The sequence below is a fragment of the Alligator mississippiensis genome, chromosome 3 (assembly GCF_030867095.1).
Source record: "Alligator mississippiensis isolate rAllMis1 chromosome 3, rAllMis1, whole genome shotgun sequence".
NCBI lineage: Eukaryota > Metazoa > Chordata > Crocodylia > Alligatoridae > Alligator > Alligator mississippiensis.
In genome coordinates, this window is record NC_081826.1 from 67,586,117 (window position 1) to 67,614,033 (window position 27,917).

The window sequence follows — 27,917 nt, forward strand, 5'->3', positions numbered from 1 at the left end:
CAATACACCCAGTTCCTCAGTAAGAATGCATACATCTGATTTCAAGAAGAGCATTATAGCTTAGTAGGAGGAACATTTTCCATTTCCATGATCCAAAGAATTCAAAAGTGTGAGGAGATGTAGCTCCCTATCTATGATTTCACAAGTGGGGGAAGACAGATATAACTGTAGCATAATTTAATACCCTGAGCATAGCTTTTTTATACTTCCTAGTTCACTTAAAATGGTCCCTATACAGAAGAGGCCATCAATATAAAAATAACTCTATTGTCTTTCCCTTCCAAAACTCAGTCATCATCTCACTACATGTTCAGTGAGATTTTTTTTTTATTGTTAGGTCCAGATACTCAGAATGTTAGGGTCTAAGATGAGGGCTTCTCAATGGTTCTGTGATCTTTTTTAGTTAGTTATTATATTTAGGAACTTTTTTTAAAAGCCTGAGTAGGAAAATATAGTCTTTGAATTTGCTAAACTTTATGGCTACCAGTCAACTCTGCCTCCAGAATTTACTTGCATTGGGTTCAAGAGCATACGCACTGTTGCCTCTTCAAACTACTTGAATAAAGTTAGATGTTAAGCGTGTGTCCAGACGAGCATGCATGTGCCTCTTGCAGCATCTCAAACCCCTTTGAGATGCTGCAAGAGGCATATGCGGGCATTTCCTGTGTTGCAAATTTGCAGCATGGGGGAAAAATTAGACCCCTGGATATCCAGGGTTCAAACAATACCTGGGGGGGGCGGGGAAGTGGGGCAGGGCACAGTCCCCGATTATGCCCTGAGGCAACTGGAGGGTCAGTCCTCCACAGAGATGCTCTGGTAGCCTGCTAGACTATCTCTGTAGTTGGCCCTTTCCCCAGTGCTGAAGCATGCTGCCTGCCCATGGAGTGCAGGCAGCAGTGCAAGCTGCAGGGACCTGGATCTGCTTTCATGCCAGGTAAATAGGAGGTTGGGGGGCTGGAGGAGGTGGGGAGGGGGACCATGGGAGAGGCCTTGCTTGGCCCCAACCACCCGTTCGTTTCCCCAGCCCTCCATATGTTCGTCTCGCCCCGGCATTCCCTGTTCATTCCCCTAGCTCCCCGCTTACTCTCCCAGCCCCCCCCCCCCCACACACACACACAGTCACCAGCAGTAGCAGCAACATCTGAGGCTGGAGATGGCAGGGGAAGTTTCCAGCTCATCTCCAGGGGCTTGTCTCTAGTCTCCTGGTCCCTTCCCCTGCTTATCTCCAGCCTCCTGCTTGTTCTCCTGCTCCTGTCAAGCCTCCTGCTTGTATTCCTGCTTACCTCCAGCCTCCCTAGGCTGAAAACAAGCAGGAGAACAATCAGGAGACTGGAGATGAGCAGGGGAAGGAGCAGGAGGCTGAAGACAAGACCCTGGAGATGAGCTGGAGACTTCCCCCTCTGTCTCCAGCCTCCTGCTCAATCATCCTGCTTGTTTCCAACCTCTAGAGGCTGGAGATGAGCAGGGTAATGAGCAGGGGGCTGGAGACCAGTGGGAGGAAATGCTGGGGGGGGGGGAGCCTGTACCCTGCAGGCAGGGTAGTCTATGTGCTTTGTCAGGGTGCTCTCCTCCTAAGCAGCCCCCACACCTACCCACACACTGATGTGCATCCCTCCACATCCCTCCACACCCACCCACGCACTCACCCACAGCTGGTAACAGTTTTTTATATTGCTGGGGACAGCACAAATGCTAGCCACAGGCTCTAGCTGCCCCTGGCTGCAGATCTGGGAGAAGCCAGGCAGGGCTATTTTGCCCCAAGTGGCACAATTTCCTCCACAACAAAGTGTATGTCTGGGCATGTGTGCTGAGGCAAACAGCTCCGGCTCAAATGTGCACCGCTTCTATTTGAGCTGCTGCAAGCACACATGCTTGCATGTGTGGACGTGCCCCAAGAGTTTATTAGTATTTAAAGTCTTAAATAAAATGGTCCTCTCTACCTGGGAGCCATACTTATATCTTGGTTTAACAATTGAGATTGCCAGTGTTTTAATTGCTGCAAAGTCTAAGAGACTGACAGGTTGGACGTTTACTCAGACAGCTCCTACACTTAAATAATTGTATCCCTAGCAGTAACTGCAAATTTGTGCCAGCCTCTTTCCTGAGCCCAGATCTTTGTTATTGTTTCCTGAATGATTTATAGTATTTGGGTGTATTCTGGGTTTGCATGTATGTTTGTGCATTTATAGTTTGTTGAGGTCTGTTATGCTGTTCTGGGGTTGCCAACTATCCATAAATTTATGGGCTTTCCATAAAAATCCAGGCTAAAAATGTCTGTCTGTAAAGTCTGTAAAAAATTCAGCTGTCTGTAAAAACCCTAAGCAACCTGGAGCTGCTTGAAAATCCCTCTTCAGAAATGAAGCTGTAGTTAAGTGTTGAAGGACAAATAGAGCACAGCAGCACCATCTGGTGTCTAAGCAGGAGCACAGCCATCCTACATAGAGCTCTGTCAGAGCTTTGTGGGCCACAGGAGCTTCCATAGCTTCCTCACTACAATCATATGTTGCTGTTGCTTGTGGGACCTGTTACCTGCCTCTAACATTACTGGGTGACAGGAGGCAGACAGTCCTTCTTTAAGGGTCTGTGCCAGGCTGGCAGGGGTAAAGCTGGGGGTGGGTTGTGGGTTATCAGAATGTGGGGATGATTAGGAGATCCTAGAGGAGCAGCTTGGTATATAACCATTGCTGAAGTCTAGTAGGGCTGCCAACCCAAAAACATTATTTTACAGATAATCTGCAAACTTTTTACTGACAGCCAAACTTTGTTACAATGGTTGGTGTTAAACTCCTAAATGTCAACCCAGCCCTTGTTCAGGGCACAGAAGAAGAGTTATATTTACATTATGTAAAACATATCTCAGTAAAAGCATGTCAGCAAAAAAGATTTGCTGTTGCTAAAAAGTTTACAGATTGTCAGTAAAAAAAATGTTCTTGGGTTAGCAACCCTGTGCTGTTCCTGCTTGGAATTTATCTAGTTGTGCTTCCTAATTACCATGGAGTGAGTGCTTGTCATTCAATGGTTAAGTTTACAGCTAAGTTTTTGCTAAGCTAGATCCTCTTTAAAATTTACCATAAAATTTATGGTAATTAATGGACAGGGGATATTACATTTATTTTCAAGGCATAGATATCAACAAAATAAAGTTCCAGCTTATGATCATAAATGAGAGCAGTAAACAAAAGGAACTATCCAGTCTGGACACAGCCAGATTTTATCACTAAATTACTGCACTTCCCCCACAGTCCAGGAATGATAGATTGCTCTTTTATCAGCGGTGTGCTGCAGTCTATCTAACATGAGTCATCAAAAAGCTCCATTTCTGAATAATTATTACTGTATGTGACATATACTTTGTTCATAGTTATCTCACTTATGTCCATCAGTTTAACTGTAAATTATCTATTATTGCAACTGATAATTGGCACAGTAATTGATCTAATCAACTAAAATAACTCATTTATGTTGATCACTGAGCAGTGTTTCAGTGGATCAAGGTTGTTTTTTGTAGGAGAATTTTCTGCAATTTGGTGAGTGTTACTTCAGAACCAAAGCTGGTTCTTGTTCACAAATCATCAGCATATTTTAAAAAGTAAGGTTTAACATTGCAGATATTTACCAGGAATTTTCTTTTAAATTATGTTGCACATTTATCATATGCACACAACACTTTTACAGTGCAGGTCTTTGAACTGAAGTTTAAGATGGATCACTACTGACACACCTATAACCAGAGGAAAGAATGAGTTTTTTTTGTTCTATTACATCAACATTCTCTATCTCTGCCACCTTTTGGCTGGAAAATTCAGGTCACTGCATTGCTGTTGTCATCTTCCTTAGAACCGTTGTCTATCCCCTCCCCAGTATGCTATGTGACAGAGAGGGGCTTCTTGTGCTACTTGTAGCACCCATGTCACAGTTTGGCCACCCCAAGTTAGAACTTGCCTCCTGAATAAGGTAAATTCTTTGGCTATAGTTCATTTTTAGTACATGTGCTGCCGAAGCGAATTCATCATGATACCAGCACTAAAACAAAGAAAATGTCCTGAGCAGAGGAATGGAACAATATAGAAATGTGGAGAAGATGAGAAGATTTGAACACTTTGCTGTGTCTCTGCTAGCTATGAGTGCTTGCATAGGGAAGACAGTCAGAAGGTATCTTTATTTATGACAATAGGTGGTTGTGAAGTATTGGGTGTTTTAATTTTTTTCCTCATTATTAAAGAAGACTGACTATGTTAGAGATGTTTAAGAAATGCTGTATACCACAAAAAAGGAAGCATATGAGTGATATGATTGGGGGAGGTCCCAGATGATTGGAAAAGAGCAAATATAGTGCCCATATTTAAGAAAGGGAAAAAGGAGAGTCCAGAGAACTACAGATCGGTCAGCTTCACTTCAGCCCCTGGAAAAATCATGGAGGAGATCTTCAAAGAATCCATTTCTAAGCACTTGGAAGAGAAGACGGTGATTAGGAACAGTCAGCATGGATTCACCAAGGACAAGTCATGCTTGACCAACCTGACTGCCTTCTATGATGAGATGACTGGCTCTGTGGATGTTGGGAGACCAGTGAATGTGATATACCTTGATTTTAACAAGGCTTTTGATATGGTCTTTCACAACATTTTTGCAGGCAAGCAAAGGAAGTATGGGCTGGATGAATAGTCTGTAAGGTGGATCATCGAGCTCAGAGGTTAGTAATCAATGGCTCGATGTCTAGTTGGCAGCTGGTATCAAGTGGTTTGACCCAAGGATCAGTTCTGGGGCTTGTTTTGTTCAATATCTTCACTAATGACCTGGGAGATGGCACAGAGTGCACCCTCAGAATGTTTGCAGATGACATCAAGCTGGGTAGAGTAGTAGATGGTAGGGTTAGGATTCAGAGAGACCTAGAAAATTGGAGGATTGGAACAAAAGAAATCTCATGAACTTCAGTAAGGACAAATGCAAAGTCCTGCACTTAGGATAGAACAATCCCATGCACCAGTACAGGCTGGCGGCTGACTGGCTAAGAAGCATCTCTGCAAAAAAGGACCTGGGGGTTACAGTGGACAATAAGCTGAATATGAGCCGATAGTATTTGCTTGTTGCCAAGCAGGCTAACGGCACACCGGGCTGCATTTGTAGGAGTGTTGCCAGTAGATCAAGGGAAGTTATTATTCCCCTCTGTGCTTCACTGGTGAGGCCAATTCTGGAGTACTGTGTCCAGTTTTGGGTCCCCCACTACAGAAAAGATGTGGACAAATTGGAGAGAGTCCAGCAGGGGACAATGAAAATGGTGGGGGGGCTGGGGCACATGTCTTATGAGGAGAGGCTGAGGGAACTGGGCTTATTTAGTCTAGAGAAGAGAAAACTGAGAGGGGATTTAATAACAGCCTTCATCTATCTGAAGTGTGGAGCTTGAAAGAGGATGGAGCTAGACTGTTCTCAGTGGTGGCAGATGACAGAACAAGGAGCAATGGTCTCAAGTTGCAGCAAAGGAAGTTTAGGTAGACATTAGGAAAAAACTTTCTTACTAAGAGAGCAGTAAAACACTGGAACAGGTTACCCAGATAGGTCATGGACTCACCAGCCTTGGGTAGACAAAGTTTTGGCTGGGATGATCTAGTTGGAGATGGTCCTGCTCTGAGCAGGGGGTTGAACTAAATAACCTCCTGAGGTTCCTTCCAACCTTAATTTTCTATGATTCTATGATACATGTTTAAACAAATGAAGACATGAAAAGACAAAAACAGAAGAAACACAGAGGAGTTTGTGAGTGGCCTAAGGCTAAAGAACCAGTCTTGCAATTCTGAGGACTACTAGACCTTGGTAAGAGACCAGACTCTGATTAACATCAGGGATAAGATACTTAAAGAGAATTTCCTGACCAAGCCAGAATTTAGATTTTTCACAGTTTTAGAATTAAATAAGTCACTCAGTCCAGACTGAACATGTAAAGTTATTGAAAAGTAGGGCTGGAAAAGAGTCTCAGAATGTCATCTAGTCCAACCCCTTGTTCCAAGAAGGAAAGTTCCTTTTTAAATCATCATAGCCAAGTGTTTGTATAACAGGCACTTAAAAAGTTTAAATGATCTAGTGAAGGTAAATAGTGTGATCTGAGGGGAACCAATGTAAGAACTTGTCCAAAGGTTCCAAATAGCTTTGAAAGAGTTGGAGCTGCTAGGTTTAAGTTAAATGAGCAAAAATATATATTCTGTTTAGTGGAAATAACATATCTAGGAAAAAAGTTAGAAGAAGTAGATGTAGAGCTAGATCATAGTAAGGGGGAGGCCATCGTCATCATCATTATTTTTATTATTATTTATTTGACTTATCTGCTGCCCTTCCCAACAAAGGTTCAGGGCAGTTGGTAATAAGAGGATGGAGTAACTTATTGAATATGAGAACAAAACAACCTAAAGAGAAACTAGAGCAACAACATAAAACAGAAACCCCAAAACCAGTATTCCAGCCTAGTTTGTTCGCTAAATGCATGCCAAAAACAGTGTCCAAGCTCAGGTTCTCGCAGACCTCAAGAGGGATGGAGGAGCTGAGGAGTAATTGCTGAAAATAAACATGCCTGCCCTAGGAGGTCAGGAGTGAGTACAAAGATGGCATGGAATGGTGAACTTTATAGGAAATCTGTGCCTAGGTTAGCTGCCCAAATCAGCCACCTGAGAGTGCCTCTGTGCAAAGATGCCCAACAGACCTGTCAGAGTTGTATTTAGGACTGTGCAATTATAACAGCATCAATGTAGCATGGATTATCACTTGCTGAATTTTGTTCATTAGAAAATTGAAAGCTAGAATGCCTGTACTGATAGAAAATAATTTTAGACTCAGTGGGGATTTACAGGTACTTAAAGAAGAAGCATAAAGGGAGAAGCAAAAAATTCAGTATGCTTTGGAGTTCTGGACACAGTGTCCATTTCCTGAAAATGATGCTGTATAAATCTATACTCCAAAGCTATGGTCTCATATAACTGCAGGGCTAGCTCTTGTGACATCAAGCTCATATGAGAAGACTCTAGACAGGCACAAACCACAGAAGAACAGGTGCCACCTTCTCTAAATCCAACAGCATAAGAGGTTCAGAAGCAATATGCTGGTTTTGCCTAAGACTCTTAGAGAGTCGATGATGAATGCAGACTGAGATAGCTGAGATGCCATTTCTACAGTCATTTTGCAACATATATTTGCAATTTGGATTAATTGCAAATTGCCACATCTGGCAAACAATTCTCAAATATATTCTTATAAAGATGGAGACCTGTAATTTTGTAGGTAAACGACTGCCTTTCTGAAGTACACATCTCCATGGTATCTGTGTAATAATTTAAGGAATAAAGCCCTGAACACTGTGATGAAGAACTTTATTCCTTTTTTTTAATATTAGGCTCTGGGGAAACAATTGCAGGATGAAGCCAGTATTTTTTAAATGCCGCCTACACTGTGTCACAGGCTTGGGAAGATAAAATAAGCTTGAATTTAAATGGAAATAATATTGAACACTGATACTGTGTCATCTTGAATGACTGATATTATCAGTGGAAGTCCATAAAAGAAGGTTAGCAGTGTGCAATGATGTGTGATCACTATGGGAATAGTCAGCAGATGGTATTAACATGCCTTACCAGTTGACTCTCATGGTGACTTGACAGCTTGGACACTTGCAAGAGAAATATGCTCATCCCTTTGATCTCTTATAAAAGATTCTTCATCTTTTTTCCAAAGAACACTGTACACATCCCATCCTTTTCCTTTACAACTCATCTTATGTTCTCTTCATAGTTTCTCTTCTCATTTAGGATTATATTTGGGCACATCATTTCTCTCTCTGACTCCCCACTTCTTCCTCTGTATCACCCTCTGCAGGTGCTCCTCAGTTTCCTTTCTTGTTCCCCTAATGACTTCTGATTCCCTCCTTCCCATCCAATATTTTTTTTTCTTTTAAAGTCAGTTTATTATGTGTTGGAGATATCTTATCTGTTCCATGTCTATTAGGTATGACTCTGCGTGTTCTTAGACCCTTGTACCTTCAAACATGGTTTGTAATGCACTCAGGTATGTATATTAATAGAGAAGGACAAGGATGAGAGAGAGACTAGGGAAATCTCTCTCAAGAGAGATATTGGGTAATATTTCCTATAAATATCACCCGAGTCCTAGTGACCAGACCTGAACTCATTCCCTCTATACTATACTCTGGTCTTTGACCCTATTTGCATGAATAGTTGGAAATTCTTGTCTTTGTAACATATGGAGCACTAGCTTTTCACTCAGTCTGACTCTCTTGTTTATCACAGGGTTATTTAACAGCAGAAAGGAAGTTGTATAGCTAGATGGCCCCTTTCTTCCTTAAGTTCCCTCTTAGTGAAATCTATTCCCTTATTTCCTTTTTTCATTAGACATTTCTCTGTTTCCAAAATCCCCTCCATAGCTGAAACACCAGGAACAATCCTTTGTCCCAGCAAAACATACAAAAAGCTATATTAAAATTATATGAATTTTGAAAAATGTGGCCCTTCTGAGATTTAGGTCAGTTTAACAGAGTAGATTGGTTTTTCCTCCTTCTATCTGCAGTAGGGCATAGGAGAAAGATGGCATGCCAGCTTATATTCTGCTTTGGACATTTTTACAAGGGTGAATTAGCTTTACACAGCCCTCCATGTTCTGACAAATCTTAATTTTATCTCCGCTCAATAATTCATTTTTGGCACCTCTGAAAGATTTGTCTGAGTGGCTTTTCAGTACTAGGAAGAGTAATTTTACATGTATTCCTCATTTGGCAAGAAAAATTATCTCCCCTGAGATCTGACCTACCCTTTCTGAAGGTTTTGTTCCTTTTAAGTAAGCATCAGCACTCAGAAGTCATGTTTACCCTATCAAAGAGGGTAATGTCTTGAAGCATGTCATGGGATCTCCATCAGGCCTGTGCGAATAGAGAACTATTCAATTTGGATTCAGATTCAGATTCGGTCAATTTGGAGGCCAGCAATTCAATTCAGAGATTCGGATCGCTTTTCTGAATCAATTTGGCTGAATTGGCTTCGGAAGATTTGGCGCTGGTTCAGAGAGAGACTGCACCTCAAACTGCTGACAAGAAAAACTTGTCACGTGTGTGTGTGTTAAGCCACAGTGGGGTGAAAACTACAGGGATGGTAACTCCTGTTGAGGCCACAAGGCTTGCCAAGTTTCAAGGAGATAGGTGCAGGGGTTTCTGGGAAATTGCACCTCAAGCTGCTGACAAGCAAAACTTGTGACATGGGTGACATTGTGTGTGTTAAGGCACAGGGGGGTGAAAAGAGCAGGGATGGTAGTCCCTGCTGAGGCCACAAAGCCTGCCAGCTGTAAAGTTGATAGGTACAGGGGGAGTCTGGGTTCTGGGGCCCTGTAGCTCTGGTGGCTGACAGGCAAAACTCATGACATGGGTGCTTGTGGGATTGTGTCTTTCTTAGGGCATAGAGGGGTGAAAACTGCAGGCCTGCTAGGCCCTGCTGCAGCCACAAAGTCTACCAGTTGTCAAGGAGATAGGTGCAGGGGGAGTCTGGGTTCTGGAGCCCTGCACCTCAGGCTGCTAACAAGCAAAACTCACTATATCCTATCCAATCTTTTCTAAGAACAAAAAGGAGCAGGTGATTGACTAAGCAGCAAGCCAGTCCAGTACCTTTCTGCTGCTGTTGCTCAGAACCAGCTCAGTAAAGGCACAGAAAGCCTGCAGACAGAGGCTTTTATGCTGTATGTATGCCCCTCCCCACAGATACTGTGATTGGAAGGGGACTCAGGGAGAAATCACACACACTAGCCAGCTAGAGATGTCAGTCCTTCCCCCCCCTTCTAAGTTTCTGTTTCCCCTCAAAGACTGCCTTCTGAATTCCTGAATCTCTTCTGAATCTTTTATGAATCAATTCAGAGGCTCTGAATCAATTTGGAAAGTTTTAAGCTTCTAGTGATTCGATTTGGATTTGAAGATTTGGCCTCCGAATAGGGCTGAATCTTCTCCAAATTGAATCGCAAACCAAAGCTTCACACAGCCCTAATTTCCATGTCCTAAACCCTGAAATGAATGTCACGTGGCCACCATAGTGTAGTGGTGGGCATATGCCAATACACACATTTGAAAGGAAAAAAGAACATTTTATCGGGGTGTGCTTAGTAGTAAGAAGATCTTATAACATTTAGTTCGGGTATAGCATATGCAGAATAGACAAGCAGCTCCTCACTTTGATATTCCTTTGTGTCCATATGCCCACAGATGTGTCACGGAGACTGATTTTCAAAAGTGCCAGCTTGTTGATTACCAGTTTTCTAGCAAATCTGGAAAATCTGAGCATAATGGAAACTGTTTAGGGCTGAGGTCTTTTACAAATCTGGTCCCAAAAATGGATGTTGGACAGTGACCCTTGAATCTTTTGAAAATCTGGTTAATAATGAGTGGATTCATTTTCCCATTCTATGCCTGGGGTCAATAATTTTGTTCAATAAAGAAAATGTTTGTAGCATATTCCTTTGAATATAAGTTGTCCTGGAATTTAAGTTGTCCCTGACTCTGACTCAATTAAAAGAAAAAAAATATGCATCAAATAAAGATATTTCTGGCCTGATTATAAGAGCTTTTCATTTGTTTTTCCTCAAATTTAAGTCATATCCCATTTTTAGGGGAAAAAAATCATTTAAAAAGTGTTTCCCATATTGGAAGGAATAAGGTAATTTACTTTTAAGAAAACAGATCACAAACAGGAAGTGCAAGAACAACTAGACTCTGTAACTTCTTTTAATTTAGAGTACCTGCCATTAAGAACCTAAAAATTACTATATTATGCCATTCTACCATGATGCCTTAAATCACCCTGATTATTGTCCAATGTTTAATTGCACCCACAGCACAAGAACAGGTTGTTGGCTGCTGTGGTTCTCCTGCATTACCTGTGGCAGGTTAGGATGTTAGGTCTGCATTGTGTCAAGGTTAACAGTAAATGTATGTAGAGTTTAAATTAGGGATTGTATAGGATGGTATAGATAGGGTTGATCCTGCTTCAGATGGGGCGTTGGATTAGATGACCTTGGGAGTCCTTTCAGCTCTACTTGTCTCTGATTTAAATCAAATAATGAAGTAAGCAACACACAGAATAAGACAGACAGACAGACAGCCTTTTTTTTTTTTTTTTGACTTTTAAGAGGCGTTTATTCCAGGGAAGGTGACAAATCGGGGCCAGTAAAGAGTATGTACAGGTTGGCCCGAACACCTGGGCCTCACGGACATGGTCCTGGGCTCACGGCCTGCAAGGCCTGCCCGTACACTCTAGACTAAAAACCATAGCGAGCCAAAGGTCTATTGACATATTTACATTTCCGCAAGAGGGGACACCCATGGGGAGCCTCAGGGCTCGACTCGCGTGAGGCAAAGTCCAAGGCCTTGGCCCGCTGGACGTGTGTCCGCAGCTTGAGCAGCCGGGGGTGTTACAGGGCGAGGAGCAGGCGACCCACCTCGACTCAGCAGAGCGCCCCCTCGAGGGCCCAGCGTTCCTCGAAGGTGGGCACCGTCCGCCGCAGGACCGCGTGCTCAAACTCGAGCGAGAGGCAGGCCCGCACCAGCAGGCGGAAGAGCTGCAGGGCGTCGACCATCCCGGTCCCAGCGAGCCAGTTTCACCGGCTCTTCAGGGTGGCCATCTTGGCCTGGCCCAGCAGGAAGTTGGCCAGGCTGACCACGGCCCTCTCCGCTGCCCGGTAGGGGAAGGAGTGGACAGGAGGTACACGGTCCCACTAGGGGGAATGCCATACTGGATCTGGTATTGGCAACAGGAGATGACATGATAGGGGACCTCCAGATCGGTAGCCATTTGGGAGACAGTGATCACCTTATAATAGAATTCAACATAAGACGGCGAGTGGGTAAGGTAACTAGTAGGGTGAAAGTGCTAGACTTTAGGAAAGCTGATCTCAATGCACTCAGGCAATTAGTCAAGGAAGCACTGCAGAGCAGGAGTTTTGAAGGGATGGGAGCCCAAGAAGGGTGGCTGTGCCTTAAGGAAACGATCCTTCGGGCACAAAGCAAGACGATCCCCGAGCGAGGCAAAAGAGGGAAAGGGGCCAGGAGGCTTCCATGGCTGACCAGAGAAATCCAGGGCAGCCTAAGGGCCAAAAGGGGAGCACATAAAAAGTGGAAACAGGGTGACATCACCAAAAATGAATATACCTCCTCTGCTCGTGCTTGTAGGGAGGCAGTTAGGCGGGCCAAAACTACCATGGAGCTGAGGATGGCAACCCAAGTAAAAGACAACAAGAAATTGTTTTTTAGATATATTGGGAGTAAAAGGAAGGCCCAGGGAGGAATAGGACCACTGCTAAATGGGCAGAAACAATTGGTGACAGATAGGGGGGACAAGGCTGAACTCCTCAACGAGTTCTTTGCCTCAGTGTTCCTAAGTGAGGGGCACGACAAGTCTCTCACTGGGGTTGTAGAGAGGCAGCAGCAAGGCGCCAGACTTCCATACGTAGATCCTGAGGTGGTGCAGAGTCATTTGGAAGAACTGGATGCCTTTAAATCGGCAGGCCCGGATGGGCTCCATCTGAGGGTACTGAAGGCACTGCCCGACATCATTGCAGAGCCACTGGCAGGAATATTTGAATGCTCGTGGCGCATGGGCCAAGTCCCAGAGGACTGGAAAAGGGCTAACGTGGTCCCCATTTTCAAAAAGGGGAGGAAGGAGGACCCGGGCAACTATAGGCCAGTCAGTCTCACCTCCATCCTTGGTAAAGTCTTTGAAAAAATTATCAAGGCTCACATTTGTGAGAGCCCGGCAGGGCAAATTATGCTGAGGGGAAACCAGCACGGGCTTGTGGCGGGCAGATCGTGCCTGACCATCCTAGTCTCTTTCTATGACCAGGTTACGAAACGCCTGGACACAGGAGGAGGGGTGGATGTCGTATACTTAGACTTCAGGAAGGCCTTTGATACGGTATCCCACCCCATACTGGTGAACAAGTTAAGAGGCTGTGACGTGGATGACTACACAGTCTGGTGGGTGGCGAATTGGCTAGAGGGTCGCACCCAAAGAGTCGTGGTAGATGGGTCGGTCTCGACCTGGAAGGGTGTGGGCAGTGGGGTCCCGCAGGGCTCGGTCCTTGGACCGATACTCTTTAATGTCTTCATCAGCGACTTGGATGAGGGAGTGAAATGTACTCTGTCCAAGTTTGCAGATGACACAAAGCTATGGGGAGAAGTGGACACGCCGGAGGGCAGGGAACAGCTGCAGGCAGACCTGGATAGGTTGGACAAGTGGGCAGAAAACAACAGGATGCAGTTCAACAAGGAGAAATGCAAAGTGGTGCACCTAGGGAGGAAAAATGTCCCGCACACCTACAGCCTAGGGAATGACCTGCTGGGTGGCACAGAGGTGGAAAGGGATCTTGGAGTCCTAATGGACTCCAAGATGAACATGAGCCGGCAGTGTGACGAAGCCATCAGAAAAGCCAATGGCACTTTATCGTGCATCAGCAGATGCATGACGAATAGGTCCAAGGAGGTGATACTTCCCCTCTATCGGGCACTGGTCAGACCGCAGTTGGAGTACTGCGTGCAATTCTGGGCGCCACAATTCAAGAGGGATGCGGATAACCTGGAGAGGGTCCAGAGAAGGGCCACTCGTATGGTTAAGGGCTTGCAGACCAAGCCCTATGAGGAGAGACTAGAGAAACTGGACCTTTTCAGCCTCCGCAAGAGAAGGTTGAGAGGCGACCTTGTGGCTGCCTATAAGTTCATCACGGGGGCACAGAAGGGAATTGGTGAGTATTTATTCACCAAGGCGCCCCTGGGGGTTACAAGAAATAATGGCCACAAGCTAGCAGAGAGCAGATTTAGACTGGACATTAAGAAGAACTTCTTCACAGTTCGAGTGGCCAAGGTCTGGAACGGGCTCCCAAGGGAGGTGGTGCTCTCCCCTACCCTGGGGGTCTTCAAGAGGAGGTTAGATAGGCATCTAGCTGGGGTCATCTAGACCCAGCACTCTTTCCTGCTTATGCAGGGGGTCGGACTCGATGATCTATTGAGGTCCCTTCCGACCCTAACATCTATGAATCTATGGACGTAGACGTCCTCGGAGAAGTTCCGGCCCAGCGCCTGAAGCAGCGCGCCCAGGGTGGCAAAGAGCAGCTGCAGCCGGGGGCACTCGAGGAACGCGTGGAAAATGTCCTCGTCCAGCACCCCCGGGCACAAGGGGCAGGCCGCCGAGGCCGCCGGGTCCAGGTGGCGAACAAAGGTGCCGGTGGCCAGGAGGCCGTGCACGAGCCGCCACTGCAGGTCGCCGGTCTTCTTGGCGGTGGGCGCCTTATACAGCGTGCGCCACGCCGGGGTCCCAGGCCGCGCCAGGCGCCGCCGCCACGTGGTGTCAGGGCAGCCGGCCAGCACCTGGGCGTGCCGGGTGCGCACCACCCACATGTAGAGGCCCTTGCGGGGCAGGGTGCCAAAAGGGCAGCCCGTATTGCTGCTGGGGGACACCGGGAGCCTGAGCAGCGTGTTGGGCCACTCGGCCAGCTCGCCGGGTACCGCTGGGATGACGGGCAGCGGTGGGAAGGCGTTGTGCACGGCGGCCGCGGCGGGGAGGGTCCGGCGAGCCTGGAGATGGACTTCCAGGGCGGTCGCTGCTTCCGCTGGGAGGGCGCCCCGATGGTCCGCAGAAGCTGGCCCGCGGTGCGGACGGAGTGCAGCGCCAGCCGGGCAGCCAGGGCTTCGGGGGACAGCCACGCCGACCGAGCAGGGTCCAGGAGGTGCTCCAGGCGGGTGGTGCGCGCCTCGATGAGGGCTGCCGCGAGGCTGGTGGAGGCCAGGCTCAGCGCGACAAGCTGCAGGGCCGGGTTGTAGACCAGGGGCTCCCGAAGCAGGTGTGGGAACCGCAGGCGCCTGGCCTGGGGGCAGAGATGGAAGGCCGCCCGCCAGGCCTGCACCATGCTGTGGTAGAACAGGGGAAGGACCGCCCCGTTCAGGAAAGTGAGGTCCAGCAGAAACAGCTCCCGGTCAAAGCCGAGGCCCCCCACTCGCTGCAGGAACTGGCACGCCAGCTGCCGCCACAGGAGGTGGCCGTTGGCGTACAGGAGCCGCTGGAGGGCCTGCAGCCAGTAGGCGGCCACCCGGCTGGCCAGGTCGATCAGGCCTTGGCCCCCTTCCCCGGTGGGCAGGTAGAGGGCAGCTCGGGGCAGCCAGTGGTGTCCATCCCACAGGAAATCGACCAGGAGCTGCTGCACTCTCTCCAGGAGCTCCGGCGGAGGGTCCAGCACCGCACAGTGGTGCCACAGGGTGGCTGCTGCCAGGTTGTTGGCGACAAGGACCCGGCCATGGTAAGAGAGGGTGGGCAGGCGCCAGCGCCAGCGCTGCAGGCGGGCCTCCACTCCCTCCACCAGGTCTTCCCAGTTGCGGGCTGCAAAGGCCGGCAGCCCGAGGAACACGCCCAGGGCTTTGAGGCCTTCCCGGTGCCAGGCGAGGCCTCCCAGCAGGTCCAGAGGCAGCGTGCCGGCCCACGTCCCCAGCAGGAAGGCGTTGCTCTTGCCCCAGTTGACGCGGGCCGAGGCGGCAAGCTCGTAGGCACGCTGGCAGTCCACCAGGGCCCGCACGTCCTCCTGGCTGCCCAGGAAGACGGTCACGTCGTCCGCATACGCCGTCAGCTGGAGTGGGGGGCCGGTGGCGGGGCCCGGTGCCGGTGGCAGTGCGAGGCCGGTCAGGCGACGTCGCAGAGCGTGCAGCAGTGGTTCGACGGCCAGGGTGTACAGCATGCCCAACAGGGGGCAGCCCTGGCATATGCCGCGACGCATGGGGAACGGGGAGCACAGCGCGCCGTTCACCTTGAGCAGGCCGGAGGCGTCGTAGTACAGGACCTGGAGGGCCGCGGTGAAGAGCGGCCCAAAGCCAAAGGCCTCGAGGGTGCCGAGCAGGTACCGGTGGTCGACGTGGTCAAAGGCCTTCTCTTGGTCCAGGGAGAGCACGCCGACGTCCAGGCCAAAAAGCTCCATGGCCGTGAGCAGGTCACACAGCAGGAACAAGTTGTCCTGGATGGTCCTGCCCGGCACGCAGTAACTCTGCTTGGGCCCAATGATGGAGGCCATGACGGTGCGGAGACGGTTCGCCAGCGCCTTGGCCAGGATCTTGTAGTCGGCGCACAGGAGGGAGACGGGCCGCCAGTTCTTCAGGCAGCCAAGGTCCCCCTTCTTGGGCAGCAGGGTGAGCACGGCCCGGCGGCAGCTGGTCGGCAGGGTCCCGGCGGAAGACGCAGAGGAGGCTGGGTCCGAGGAGGGGCCAGAAGGCTCTGTAAAATTCCACGGGCAGGCCGTCCAGGCCCGGGGCCCTGCCCGAGGCGAGCCCCCGCACCGTGGCCTCCAGCTCTGCCAGGGAGAGTTTGTGCTCCAGGGCCTTGGCCTGCGAAGCGCCCAGGCATGGCAGGTCCCGATGCAGCTCCTGGGCGGCCCGCGGGCAGACGGGCTCAGTCGCAAACAAGTCCCGGTAGAAGGCGACGGCATGCTCCCGCACTTCGCCCGGGTCCGTGAGCAGCCAGCCCTCCGGGGTCTTGAGGTGGTCCAGCATCTTCGCCGCGGCCCGCCGCCTCTCCAGGCCGAAGAAGAAGCCGGTCAGGGTGTCGGCCTCTGCCAGCTCCTGGCAGTGGGCCCGGACCCGCGCGCCGTGAGCTGCGCCCTCCGCCAGCTCTCGCAGGCATTTCTTGAGGGAGCGGAGGCTCTCGAGGAGCGCCGTGTCGTTGCCCGCGTGGAGCAGGGCCGCCTCGAGCTCCGCCATGTCCTCCTCCAGCTCCTGGATGCGGCAGCGGAGCTCGCTCGCCGCCAGCTGGCTGTACTGCTAGCAGAACTCCCGGATCTGGACCTTCGCCATGTCCCACCACAGGCGCCAGGAGGGGTAGTCTGCTCGCGCCGCCTCCCAGCTCCTCCAGAGGTGGGCGAAGCAGTCCCTGAAGTGGGTGTCCTGCAGCAGGCTGACGTTGAGGCACCAGTAAGGGGCCTGCGTGCGTGCTCTGCCAGGCAGGCTCAGCTCGCAGCAGACCAAGGCGTGGTCCGAGAGGCCCAATGGAACAATGCGGCTGCCGCGCAGCAACGGCAGGTGGTGCTGGCCAATGTAGAGGTGGTCGAGGCGGGCCATGGCGAGCCCGCTGGCGCTCATCTTTGCCCAGGTGTACTCTCGCGCGTCGGCGTGGAGGACCCGCCAGGCATCGACGAGGTCCGCCGCCTCCAGCACAGTCTGCAGCTTGCGGGCCGAAGGCAGGTGCGGTTCCGGCCCCGTCCGGTCTAGCAGCGCGTCGACGGTACAGTTGAAATCCCCGCCCATGAGGAGCAGGTCGTCCTTCTCGCTGGCGTCATGCAGGAGGTCGCCCAGGGTCTCTAGGAAGGCGACCCTCTCTCTCCCGTCTGCGGGCGCGTAGACGTTGACGAGGAGCAGGCCCTGGTGTGCCAGGGTGACATGGACGGTCAGCAGCCGGCCGGGGACGACCTCTCGCGCCACCGCCGAGTCGTACCACAGCTGCGGCGAGAGGAGGGTCACCACTCCTGCGCTGAGGTTGGTGCCGTGGCTCAGGAACAAGCGGCCTTTCCAGGCAGCATGCCAGTCGGCTTGAACGTACGCGTCGCTTTGCGTCTCCTGGAGGAAGGCGATCGCCAGGCGCTTCTGCTGCAGGCCCTCCAGGATGGCCATCCGCTTCACCGGGTCTCTGCAGCCATTGGTGTTGAGCGAGGCAATTGTGGTAACCGCCATGAACAGGAGAAGAAGGAGGAAGGGTAGGCAGGGTACCGGTGGGAGAGAAGGTGATGGACGCCGGGCAGAAAAACCGCGGAGACAGGGGAAAGGCCTAGCGTTGCCCTGCCCTATTCCGCGGGCCCGCCTCGGCCCCACACCTCCCTCACCCGGGTCACCAGCTTCTCGAGCCGGAAGGCATGCTGACGCGTGCCCGGGTCCCGGTGCATAAGCTTCGCCGCGTCGCTAGCGGCGTGGACAAACTGCGCGGGGTCCGGGCACCATTGCCGGATACTCTCGGCCACGTTTCTCTGGCCCTTGGTCTGGTCCAAGAGGTTGAGACCTCCATAGCTGGGGGCCACCCAAGGGGGTTTCTCCAGCAGGAGGTGGATACTGCCGACCGAGAACCGGCGGGGCTGTACCCTGGGAGGGGACTTCCCGGTGAGACCGGTGAATGTGCCCTCAATGGCCAGGCTCCCTAGCAGGCCCCCCTTTCTATCTGGGTCGAGGACCATCTCGGGGAGATCGATCCCCATCCGCTTTGGGGGGCAGATGTTGTCCCACTCCCGGGGCTGCTTGCGGCGCTCAGAAGGCAGGCACTCCATCTCCTCCTCCCCATCGGCCCCGGCAGGCAGGGGAGCGGGCGGTGGGGTGGCAAGACCCTCCGCCATCTCTCCTGCCCGCCGCCGCTCGGGAGGCCGGCACTCTCCCCCTGCCTTGCCGCTCACAGGCCCCACTGGCTGGGATGGGGGCGAGGGGTTGCCAGGCGTCTCCAGGACACCCTCAGTCGTGGCCGGAGGTGGCAGGGTTTCCAGGGGGGCAGGCAGAGCGGGCTCAGGTTCCCTGGCTGCCTTTTCCCCGGTGCTGTCTGAGACAGGCCCCGAAGGGGCAGGAGTTCCTTTAGACACTCCTTTATTCTTTTTCTTATTCTTTGCTTTTTGGGGAGTAGCTGGCACCCCCCCTGTAGGGGGTGGGCCAGGCTGCTGGGGTGTCGCCACCTCCAGGTCCACCACCCCGGTTGGGGCAGGGGTGGAGGGAGGTGGAGGGGGGGTCTCGGGCGCTCCACCCGACGGGGCCCCAGCGCCCGAGACTCCGACCACCCCGGGGAGGACTGGGACAGGAAGGGACTGGGAGGACTCCCCAGCCCCTCCACTGGAAGGGGCATCCGCTACGACAGGGGCGGGAGAACCCTGGGAGGATGTCCCAGGCCCCCCCCGGGTGGCATGCCACTGCCAGAGGGGTCGAGCCCCCCGGATGGAGCAGGGGCAGAGGGGGGCTTGGCAGGTCTCCCAACCCCACCCTTTGATGAGGGCCCTACACCCGAGGTGGGTGCACCATCCTCCCGGGCGGGCACAGCAGCCGGTGCCTTGGCTGACTGCCCAAACGGGCACTGGGCAGTTAGGTGGGAGCTGCCGCCGCAGCGGTGGCAGGAATTCCCCCCCAGGGAGAAATACACCACATAGGATCTTCCGTGGGAGGCAAAAGTCAAGGAGGGAGGCAGCTTCTGAGTGTCCCCCGTGAGGAGCATGAACGTCTGCCTCTGGAAGGACAGGATCTGCCTCAGCTTGGGGTTCCTACTCCCTATGGTCAGCCTGCGCCAGGGGCTGGTGAGGACACCATAGTGCTCGACCGCGTTGGTGAGGTCCCAGTCTGACAGGTGCGGGGGCACGTTGGAGGCCACCACCCGCACTGCCAGGGTCTCCAGGGGCGTGACCAAGTGGTGGACCCCCGAGACTTCCAGCCCCGCTGCACACACCTCCCTCACCAGGTTGGGAGAGCTCAGATAGATGATGGGCACCGAATTGACCCGGGAGGCATACCGGACGCTCCAGCGTCCCAGCAGGTCCACCAGAGCTCCGGCGCAGTCCTCCACCGTAACGTGGAGAGGGGCATGCACCCGCATGCCATGGCTGAGGGCAAGGTCTGCAGAGACATCCCCATGCCAAGTGCCTTGGCTGCTGGCAGGCATCCCAGCAGGAGAGGGTTAACTCTCTCCCGGGAGCGAGGGGAAAAAAAAAAATAAAAAAAAAAATAAAAAAAAAGCCTCAGGCTGACGCCGGGGGCTGGGACTGGGAGGGGGCTCAAAACGCCCCAAAATCGGCCTGAGGAGGGCAGAGCAACCCTGCAGGGGCTCAGGGCAAGCCCCAAGGCAGGGGGAGATGGCAGGGACCAAGGGAAGGGGCCCTGGGGGAGGGAGGCAGCAGGAATCACAGGGAGAACTCAGGCGGGGGTGGGGGAGGGGCAGAGGCAAACGAGGCTGCCAGAGCCCAGGGGAAAAACGCTCAGAAAGCGGGGGAAGGGGGGCCCCAGGGACAGGGTGGGTGGAGGCAAGGTTTTTTTTGGGGGGGGGGACACGAAAAGGGCGGCACGGAGCGCAGGGAACGCGCAAAAAGGCACCCGAGCTGCAGGAGCTCAGAAGGGCTTCACCTGTCGGCCACCATCTTGAAAGAAAGAAAGAAAGAATTTTTTTTGATAAAGACTCTTACTAAAACTAAATCATGCTAAACCATTCTTTTCCTACCCAGTGTGTGCATCTACATGTGTGCTTTCCTGTGGAGGTAACTAATGAGCTCCACAGTAAAGCATCATCATCTACACAGGAGCCCCTATTAGGACTCAGTAAATTAATTAACTTGGCTGTAGGATAGTTCTGTCAGAGACCAGTACTATCCAACAGTGGAATAGTTATGTGTGCCTAAATGCATGTGTAGACAGTGACCAGGGCTGGCTGGGGCATGAGGGTGCTACAGTGTGGGGGCTTTCTGTCAGCTTGTCTCACATTGTAGCACCCTTGTGCCCTAGCCAGCCCATCTGCAGCATATTGAGTCAAGGCATACATAGCAGCCCCAGGCTGGCAGGATGCCCCCTCAGACCCCCAGCTAGCCAAGGCTACTCTACCTTGACTCAATGTGCTGTGGTCCTGGGTGCATGTGTAAACCTGCACCTGGGAGCAATAAACTCTGGTGTAAACTGTACCAGAGTTTATTGCTGTGTGCTAATTGCATGTATAGCTGCACCCAGTGGTACTTATCACAATCCATTTGTCCATCCAGAATTACTTGGGTAATGAGACTGCAAGATGGTTCACAAAAACTTAGATATAGGCCACAGAAATACATTTACTCTCTAAAACAATCTCTGACAAGATCAAAAATTCTACATCAGGTTGTTATCAGTATTTTCATTTGTCTTCTATGTAATGATAGGTGAAATGTTTATGTGAGTATTGAAAAAGTTTCTCAAAAGTGTGCAATTTGAAAATTTAAGTCAAATTCTATAAATAGTTTTGTTCAAAAGAATGAAAAAGAAAAAAATGTAAACAAAAGTGTTTCCGTGTTTTGTTTCAACCTGTTTCATTTTGAAATTTCGTTGAAAAAAGAATTAAAAATTTTCACAAATGAAATGAAACACATTTTGTGTTTCTGTGAAGCCAAGGTAAATTATGCTTTGTTAATGCTTTAGTGAAACAGTAGGAAATTTTTTGTTTTAGGAGAGACCCAAAGCATTGTTTTTCAACTTTTGTGCTTTACAGTTATTTGTAATCTTCATGGACAGTCAGGTGTTCAGCATAGTACAAGGTCACACCAAACACAGACTGTTTACTATTACTGATGCTCTGCTCCTCCAAATACATCACCACCTCCACTGACCCATTCAGGAGGTAAAATGTAATCACAGATCATACATGCTAATCCTAAAAAAATATAATCGTTCAATAAAATAATTTATTTCAGCCTAAAATCGTGAGTATATTTTATAGCAGTGTTAGAATGATCTTGTAGCTGTAATGCTCCAGGAATGATGTGAGAGGCAAGGATTTCTTTGGGTGATATCTTTAAATGGGCCAAGTGCATAATTAGGATAGAGTTAAACAAGCTTTTCAATGTAAGACATTACTCATCCTTGCCTCTTTCTTTATAGAAAAATAACACCAAAATCATCTTGAAAACATAGTAAGCTGGTCTGCTTGGCTCCTTGGATAACTGAACATTTATAAAATTGCGCAGACTGCACTTGATTAAGGTAAGAAGGCAGGCATTCTAGGAGTGAGTGCGTGGGTGGCATTCCAAACACAAGATTTTACTGCATTATGTAGATGTCTTCTATATTAAAATGTCAAACAAATACTTTTTATAAACACCCCTGGTAATGCAGCCATCTCACTGGCATCTCTAGGGTGAATTTTAATTAGTATATTAATAATTGAACTGGTGAGCATAGTCTTTAAAGAAAAAAAAATACCATGTAGTTTATAATTATCATTCTCCTCCATGAGCCTCCTTTTGTATGATAGCACAAGGGAACATAATTTTGCCAGATTAAACCTGTGGCCTAATATCACAAGCTACCATGATATCATCCATTTTATACTAGTGGCTCCAGATAAAGATGCCAAGAACACCATGGTTAAACTGTTACAGATTATTCACATAGCAATGATACATTAAAAAAGCCCAAGGCAGACTTGACCTGAGTTATGCAGTTTTCTGTAAGTGGTATAGTTTAGCTTGGTAGCAAACAAACGCATGCTGCCCTTGGGAAGGAGGGGGTGGGATGGGGGAGAGGGAGGCAAATCTTAGACTGGGTTCTACCCATTTTAAACCAGTCTGTGTGTTCCAAACTTCCATTATGGGTATAGATTGCTTTCCAATCACTTATACTGGTAAAACTGTAATGTCTGTACATGGCCACAGAAAATATAGAGCTTATTAATAATAAATAATGTTATATATATCTTCAGAGAGGCCAGAATATTTAGCATAATTTAGAGCTAAACATTTTTAAATACTCAACTGCAGGTGCCACCACTTTGGTGTATGCTGTTGCTGGCAAATCTGCAGATGACAAGAAACTGGGAAGGATTGCAAAATTAAGTAGAATTCAGAAGGATCTTGGTAAATTGGAAATCTGGGCTAGAGGCAACAGGATTCAGTTCAATGGTGACAAAGACAAGGTGCTGTATCTAGGGAGGAATAATCAAAAACACCAATATAAAATGTGACAACTGGCTGTGGATGACATCACTATGGAGAAGGATCTTGGGGATTCAGCAAATCACAGATTCAGCATGAGTCTGCAATGTGATACAGCTGCAAAAAAGGTATATGCAAAATGCAACAGGAGTATTGGATGCAAGACACAGGAGGTGCTAGTGCCACGCTACTCAGAGCTGGTTAGGCCCCATTTAGAGTACTGTGTGCAGTTCTGGGTGCCACATTTTTTAAAAGACATTGAGAATTTAGAAAGGGTCCAAAGGCAGGTGACAAAATGATAAAGAGCTCAGAAGAAAACCATCTAAGGAGATGTTGAAATAAATAGACATGTTCAGTTTGCAGGAAAGGCACTTAAGAGAGGACATGATAGCAAATATCTCAAGGGCTGCCATAAAGATGAAGGAGAACACCTTTTCTCCCTCGCTGCAGAATAGGACACAGCAATGGATGAAACTTGGATCAAAATAGGGTTAGATTGGATTTTAGGAAAAACTTTTAGGAAAAACAGTGAGGCAGTGGAACAGATTGCCAAAAGAAGTTGTGTTTTAGCTGTTTTTTCAGGCATTGTGCCTGTTAATTGTGTGGAAGGGTTATCTGTGCAAATTTTCCTTGGTGTGGACTAGAATGGGATAGCAACCATATATCCTGCAGGCTGGATATAGCCCATGGAGCCCCTACATCCAGTTTACCAAGCTACCAGAAGTTGGGAGAGGGAGGCCAGCTTCAAAATCCAGGGTCTCTGATCCCCAGTAGACATGACCATTGGCATCCCCACTGCTGCCCCTGCCACAGCTGCTGCCATCCACAACCCAGTCTCTGACACCACCCCAAACCCTGTGCTGATCTGTCCCGTGAAGGAGCCCCCCCGGTCCAAATCCAACCAAAGGCATAAGGTGAATTTGACACCCCTGGGCTAGACAGCCACTTGTCTAGGATAGGTGAGATAAGGATGACCCTGCCTTGAGCTGGGGGTTGGACTGTATGTCCTCCTGAGGTCCCTTCCAGCCCTACTTCGCTATGATTCTATGTCTGACAGTTTGAGTAATTTCAATGGTTAACTATTAAAGGGTTGAAAACTTAGCTATTGTTTGGTTAAGTAGCTACCACTCTTTCCTCTCTCTCCTATGTTTTTTTTGTTTTATGTCTATACATTACCTATAGTAGTTCAAGCTATACAATTGGATATGATATCATAACGTATAATGATATTAGTACATAACATTATAAAAGAAATGTAATATTTCTAAAGCTGTTTGTAAAAAATTAACTGTTTCAGATAAGGAAGTGTTATTGTTTGGGCACCCTGACCACAAAGCATAGCAAATAGTTGCTGTCTGTTTGAAATGTAATCAATAACATACATTTAGATGATTTTTAAGAAAGATTTATCTTTGTGTATTAAAGATGTTATGTTGCTAAGCTAATGTAAAGTGTAATTCTTCAAGTCAATCCAACCAAGACAACTATGCTATGACTTTAAACCCTGATCAAGGGCATGGCTGACAATAAAACAAGGAGAGCTCTGAATATAAAGTCCTGGTAATCCTAGTCACCTGATGACTAAAGTGAAGGGAGTAATCAAGTACTTGTACAGTTGTACGTATATCTGTTGGTATGATTTAATTCATTGTTATTTTCTATTGATGAGTTACCCAGCAAATGAATTAAATGATTTTGCGTTACTGCACAAAAACCTATTCAATAAGAAGTAACACCCAGAATTTACATGTGAAGAGACTGATTTTCAAATTAGATAAGTGTCTAAAAATGCTGGTGGAAAAGGCATAGTTTCATGCATAGAAGCGCATCCCGGAAGGGTCTATAGAAGGTTAGCAGAACTATATTGCTGACTAGTTCTGACCCCATAGGTTTCATGTATGGCTCAACATGTCTTAGGGCTTTGTTACACATTATACTTTTGAGCTGCTCAAAGGTTTATCAGTGGGATCCTGGTTTTCTCTTCTAAAAAAAAAAAAAAATCCAAAATTCTGTTTCCCTCTCCCCCAAATCCACATTTTCCCATGATTAAAACAAAACACCACTATATATTATTTGGATTGATATGGCATTTTGTTATAATCAGAGAATTTTGGACTTTTTTTAATCAGAGAAAACCAGAATCCCTGTTGATCAGTGTGTGCGTGTCTATACGAGATACTACATCACCATAGTGATGAGCTATGGAGTTGTAGCTCAGTGCTCCAGCAACATAGCATCAGTGAGCACAAACAGTGATGCTGACACTATGTTGCTGGAGCAATGAGCTACATTGTTGTAACTCATCACTACAGTGATAAAGCATCTAAAAATAACCACTTGTCACTGAGACTGTGCAGTACCAATGGGTACTGCGCAGTCATTTAGTATTTGCTAGAGCAAGTACTAAATTACTGCACAGTCCCAAATACCGGGGCACATGTAGATGCTCCCTGTTAGTGCTAGCTTGAGTCTGAAGCAGTCACACCATAAGGCTAAAAAACTTCTCTGACTGTTCCCCACCTGCACAGCTCTAATTTCGCACTACAGGGCTGGCAAGCAGAGGCCTGACTGTGAACTACACCTGTGAGTTGCCACTACAGAGCTGGTGAGTTAGGATAAGCTTCTACCCATGCTTTTATGAGAATGTGAAAGAGATGGGTCAGGGGGTGGGAATATGAAGCTTGGAGGTGGAAAGTTAATAGGACATGGATGGGTAATGAAATAAGAGATAGAAAGGAAATGACAGTGAGGGAAAGGTTGTGAAATCAAAATAGTCAGCCACTGAAGGATAAAATAAAAATAATTTTAAAAATGAAGAATTTAAAAAGAAATAAAAAGAAAGTAAATTAAAGAAGGGCTCATGTTTTAGTAAATTGGTTTTGGGGTTGTCGGAGGTGCTGTCATGCTTTCCAGGGTTGCATGGGAGGTGGGAGTTGTAAGGGAAAGCACTTTTGGGGGAACTACTGCATCTGCCCCAGGAAGGTAGCTCCAGGTAATTGGGACCAAATCCAGCCCCCTACTTTGTTACCCCCCACCCTACTAGGCCCCACTCCTGGACCCATCTATGCCCTGTAGCTTAGCTAAATGGCATGTGCTCTGCAGGCTGTTTGCATCAGGTTGCACCACTGGGGGAGGGAAGGTCACACCTCTGCAGAGGGGGAGGGGGTTGACTTAGTGCCAGAACTAACCTCTGGGCAGTAGAGTTCAGGGGATGGAAAGTTTATCCACACAGAACAGGAGGGGAGGGGAGGGGACACTGCATCCTGGGATGCTGGGGAACTGCAACTTAGGCAGCTTTATCTGTGGGGAGTGGCAGCACATTAATGGAATGCAGACTGGGAATCATGGACAATAAACCTGTCCTGGAGTGGCATAACCTTAAGCTGACTGAAGTGTGCTTAAAACTAGTTTCAGGTGTTAATGTGTGGACAATCCAGGGGTTAGGAGCTCCAGGAGCCATCTAAAAGTAATGTGTGGCCCTTACAGCAAAATATGGCATGACATTTGGGGCATTTTTACTGTGCAAACACTGCACTGCTGGGCACTTGGAAAAGCACCCAGCACTGCGATGCTTGCAGTTGTATAAGTGACAAAATGCGTGTCAGCACTGAGAAAATAGCAGATGTCCAGCAGGTCACAGTGTGCCAGAATTGCACGGTATAGATTGAGTCCATGAGTTTCTGTACCTACTACCTAGGAGGCTGATGAAGTGCAGTTCATAGGCCCAGCTCTGAAAAGTGGTTTGCATTGTAATTTGTTCCCTCACAGGATCAGGCCTGAGAGACTGGAGGCAGAGTGGTTTTTTGGTGAGGAATGTGCCCCCACAGCTAGTTGGGTTTTGTTGTCTTTGATAGATTCTGGTGTGCAGTTTGGGGGGTACTGGAGATAGCAGGTTTTGTGTTTTGAGCTGTAGGAAGTTGGCTTCAGTTCTGGTGATGAGGTTAGGTGCTTGTTTGAGTGTACTAACCACTTTTCAGAGCGGTGAACTGCACTTCATCAGCCTCCTAGGTAGTAGGTACAGAAACTCATGGACTCAATGTACACAGTGGAGTTCTGGCACATTGCGGCCGGCCGGACATCTGACACCCCAGGCACCTCTGTACTTTTACCTGTGCTGCTACATCCCCTTTTCTCCCTACCCCTCATCCCAGCCTGTCCGTCACCCCCTGACACCTCCATTTCCATTTTCACTGACTGGCTTTCTTGCCTGCATTGCAGGCCAAGCCAGGCCAGCCGCTGGCTTCTTCCTTCCATCCAGGACCAACTGCAAGTACTTCCTCAGCGTGACAAAGGGGTTTTCAACCCTAAAGCTTCCAAAGATATATTTTTATGTACTCCTTTCTTTTTCATAATAAACATAAAAACAGAAGATACGTCATCACATACCATTAGTAACATATGTCCAACACAACAAAACACAACATCTTTACTTCTTGCTGTCGATTCCTTTATAAAAAGACAGGCTCTGTGACAGTTCTGTTTGGGTACCTTTGATGCTGCTGCTGCTGGTACTGGTGTTGTGCCGGCTAAGTTATTTTACCTGTTGTCATGTATAGTGGTGGACCGGAGAAGGAGACCTCACTGGGGCATGCTGCCATGTTGTGCAGAGGCCCCAGCACCAGGAAGGGCGCACCTTAACACACACACAGTGTCACCCACCCACATCACGAGTTTTGCCTGTTAGCAGCCAGAGGTGCAGGGACCCAGCAGCCAGACTCCCCCAGCGAGACACACACACAGCTGGCAGGCTTTGTGGCCTGGCAGGGCCCAGCACCCCTGCAGTTTTCAGCCCACTGCACCTTAACAGGCACAGGGTCATCTATGTCACGAGTTTTGCCTGTCAGCAGCTTGAGGTGCAGTTCCCCCCAAACCCCTGCACCGATCTTCTTGAAACTTGGCAGGCTTTGTGGCCTCAGCAGGGGCCACCATCCCTGCAGTTTTCACCCCCTGTGGTATAACACATAGACATGAGTTTTGCTTTCAAGAATTTGGGGTGCAGTTCCCCCCAAATCCCTACACCGATCTTCTTTAAACTTGGCAGAATTTATACTCTCAGAAGAGGCTACCATCTCTGCAAGTTTCACCGAAAATAAGACAAAAAACAATAAAGTTATAGATATTTCATTGATTCCCCATTGTACCCTATGGCCGGATCTCCTAGGCAGCTCTGAAGCTTCAGAGCCGCTTCAGCCGTATCAAAGCAGGAAACCAATCCGGAGCTCCAGATCGAATCATGGACA

The 27,917-nt window shown here is 49.0% G+C and overlaps 1 protein-coding gene and 1 long non-coding RNA gene across 2 annotated transcripts in view; one reads left to right on the plus strand and one right to left on the minus strand.

Annotated features, from left to right (window-relative positions):
* Positions 1-27,917, minus strand: part of CLVS1 (clavesin 1) — a 158,249-nt gene that overhangs the window by 51,610 nt on the left and 78,722 nt on the right. The gene's annotated exons all lie outside the window — the stretch shown is intronic.
* LOC109285987 (uncharacterized) lies at positions 21,194-24,059 on the plus strand. The gene is made up of 3 exons (XR_009460473.1): positions 21,194-21,365; positions 21,626-21,727; positions 22,504-24,059. It is a non-coding gene; the product is annotated as an uncharacterized LOC109285987 (long non-coding RNA).